This window comes from Ailuropoda melanoleuca, chromosome 1 (genome assembly GCF_002007445.2).
Source record: "Ailuropoda melanoleuca isolate Jingjing chromosome 1, ASM200744v2, whole genome shotgun sequence".
Lineage (NCBI taxonomy): Eukaryota > Metazoa > Chordata > Mammalia > Carnivora > Ursidae > Ailuropoda > Ailuropoda melanoleuca.
In genome coordinates this window covers 46594861-46598174 of record NC_048218.1, presented here as the reverse complement: position 1 = coordinate 46598174, position 3314 = coordinate 46594861, and positions in this window count along the sequence as shown.

Genomic DNA, 3314 nt, shown 5'->3' with positions numbered 1-3314 from the left:
CTTTAAAAAAAAAAAAAAACAAAAAAAAAACTGATCCTGGCAGGAATCATTAATGGATGCTAACACTCATGGGAGCATTTAAAAAAATCATATATTTTCATGTGTTCTTTTTTTAATTAAGGATTTTATTTTTAAGTAATCTCTACACCCCTCTTGGAGCTCAAACTTACAACCCCAAGATCAAGAGTCGCATGTTCTACTGACTGAGACAGCCAGGCACCCCATAAATTTTAATTTTTTATTTTATTTTTTTATTTTTAGTAGGCTCCACACCCAACACGGAGCTTGAACTCACAATCCTGAGATCAAGAGTCATGTGCTCTACCAACTGAGCCAGCCAGGCACCCCCATGTATTCTTAAAGCATATCCCCACAAAAAAATTTTAATTACAAAAGGTAAAACAGTAATTTGAAAAGCACAGAAATCTGGCAGACATCACTTTTTTTTTTTTAAGTTTGTTTTTTTTTTTTTTTTATTTTTTTTTTATTCGNCAGAGATAGAGACAGCCAGCGAGAGAGGGAACACATGCAGGGGGAGTGGGAGAGGAAGAAGCAGGCTCATAGCAGAGGAGCCTGATGTGGGGCTCGATCCCAGAACGCCGGGATCACGCCCTGAGCCGAAGGCAGACGCTTAACCGCTGTGCCACCCAGGAGCCCCAGGCAGACATCACTTTAACCAAATGATCAAAGTTAACACTGTCAGTAATGGGACATATTGACAACATGTGCTCCCTGATATGATACATTAAGAACTTGGCATCGCCTCTGTGGTATTCCTGCCAAAGTAAGTAATATGAATCTAATCATGAGGAAACATCACACAAATTCAATCTAAGGGTTATTTTATGAAATAACTGGCCTGAGCTCTTCAAAAATGTTAATGCCATAAAACAGAAAGACCCAAGAATTGTCCAAATTAAAGGAGACTAAGGAGATAACAACCAAAACTAAAAATGTATTTTTAAATTTCAAAATTAAATGGATGCCCTCATTGTCCAACATACTTTAGGCTCAGATACATATCCAAGGTTACTTAACTATGTTCTGCAGAAAAAGGAAAACCAGACGAAGATTTTAGATGCACACATTCTTTTATCTAAGAGACAAGTTAAAGTTTATATCCTTTACCAACAACTTGGTAATTTCTCCATTTGCAAAACAGGAATAACTACATCACACGATTCATAGGAATATATGGAGGATAAAATAGAGTTACGTGAATAGATATCCAAATTGTTAGGCGTTCAAAGTAAGCCAGTACTATCAGGTAGGAGCTTACCATTTCTAGCCTCTCTACTTTGGCACATGTTGTTCCTTTCTTCCTTGACTGTCCTTCCCTCACACATTCTGTACATACCAAAAAACTACCTAATCTCTTAAGAATATTAGAGATGACAGAAAACATTAAATATTATTAAATTAGTACTTTTCAAACTTTGAGGGGGTGAAATACTTTTTTCCTCAATAAAATCGTATTTCGGTCCCTAAGTATCAAACAGATTAAAGAACAGCTACAAGTGAAAAGGGGGCAGGAGACCTGAGCCCTGCTTGTTAGGGATCACCTAACACCACAGTAGCTCCTGAGACACTTCCACAGAAATCCAGAACTCTGAGAAGTAGTTTAAAAATATATAATTTAAACTGAGCCTTCATTTTACAGCTGAAAAACTAAGGCTGCAAAAAGGTAAAGTGACTTATTCACAGGCTTTCTACTGGTTAGTAACTAGACAAGACAGGAAAAGAATCCAAGTCCTCCCACTGCCGGTCTTCCCATGCTGCTGCACCTAGTTACTTGGCCTCTCTTCCTCCCCTGAATTTCCACACCACTTTATGTCTTTGGATACTTTTGATTTTTATTTTGTACTATTTTATGCCCTGCTAGGCTCAATTCCTAGAGGAACATATTTGATTTATCTTCGTTATCTCACTGTGCCTCGCATATAGAAATCACTCCAATGTGTACCATGAGTAAGTCCAAAGAATACAGTGATAACCACAGTAATTCTTTACCTTTGATTTGGTCTCCAATCATTCCATATTCATCCTTGCCCAAACTTCTCTACAGAAATCTCCAGTCCAGTCAAATGCAGCTGCCAAGTATTTACTAGTCTTATAACTCTTAGCTTATAAAAGTATTCCTTGGTTTGTCAAAACGCTGTCTTAATGTTTTGGTATCCAACTCATATTTCTTCTCTGTATATTCTTCCCAAACACTTCAGCCCACAGTATGCTCCTATGAATGTATAATTCTTAACCATACTGCTTTTGGGAGCAATTACTCATGTCCCCTGTTAACACCTGTTACACAATGGGGTCATATTTTAAGTGGGGGATAGTTTCTAAAGAGATAGACCAAAGAAAAAAATGAGTCAAAATGATGCTTAAAATTCCGTTATGCTATGGGGCGCCTGGGTGGCACAGCGGTTAAGCGTTTGCCTTCGGCTCAGGGCGTGATCCCGGCGTTGTGGGATCGGGCCCCACATCAGGCTCCTCTGCTATGAGCCTGCTTCTTCCTCTCCCACTCCCCCTGCTTGTGTTCCCTCTCTCACTGGCTGTCTCTATCTCTGTCAAATAAATAAATAAAATCTTTAAAAAAAAAAAATTCCGTTATGCTATATATATATATAATATATATATATATTATATATATTCCATATGTTATTCAAAAGCATAAGAGAGGGACACTGTGAGACGCATGAGGAAACTAAGACTGCCTAAGAGAACAGCAGATAAGCAACTCATGCTCACTCTGGACACGTGCTTAGTGAACAGACTTCTAGCAGAATCACCTGCGCTATTTGCTATTCTTCATGGGAATACAGAAGAAAGCATTACAGCTGCCTTTCTGAAGTTGAATGCATGTACAATGTCTCATCACTGAAGACTACAACTATAAAATTATTAAAGACAGCAGCATTAAATTTTTCTTTTTTTGGACCCTACGTATTTCCTAGCACATATGTGTATTATTACTGTTCATAATAAGCATTTGTTTGATTCCTTTTTTTTTTTTTTAAAGGTAGGCTCCATGCCCAGCATGGGGCTCAAACTCATGACTGTGAGATCAAGACCTGAGCCGAGATCAAGAGTCAGACACTTAACCAATTGAGCCACCCAAAAGCCCCTGCGGATTTGATTCTTAAGTTCATTGCTCCCAGAGGCAATTATTTTAAATAATCCTACAACCAAATAAAATAGAAATATTCAGATTTTGCAAGTATCACAAAATAAAAAAAACCCCACAAAACAAACAAAAAAACTATTCAGAATTACAAAGAAAATTCACTAGTACCATTAATACAACCTACAATCTG